The sequence below is a fragment of the Penaeus monodon genome, chromosome 32 (assembly GCF_015228065.2).
Source record: "Penaeus monodon isolate SGIC_2016 chromosome 32, NSTDA_Pmon_1, whole genome shotgun sequence".
Taxonomy (NCBI): Eukaryota; Metazoa; Arthropoda; class Malacostraca; order Decapoda; family Penaeidae; genus Penaeus; species Penaeus monodon.
In genome coordinates this window covers 31,167,734-31,167,970 of record NC_051417.1, presented here as the reverse complement: position 1 = coordinate 31,167,970, position 237 = coordinate 31,167,734, and positions in this window count along the sequence as shown.

The following is a 237-nucleotide window of genomic DNA, read 5'->3' as shown; positions in this document are numbered from 1 at the left end:
AACACCCATTTCACTTCTTATTTTTCTATCCGATCTCTGTCTCTCGCTCATACTTCCTTGAACATTATATAAAAAAAAAAACTAGGCATAATTCTTCATGGCCAAAAATATATACATATCTCTAGGCCGTACAGACGTCGAGGCCTTAATTTGTGGTGAAAATATTTTGGTAATTATGCTTTCAGCGGTTTTGTTAATCGCGGTATCCACTTTTGATTCCCATGGTGTGTATAGCCT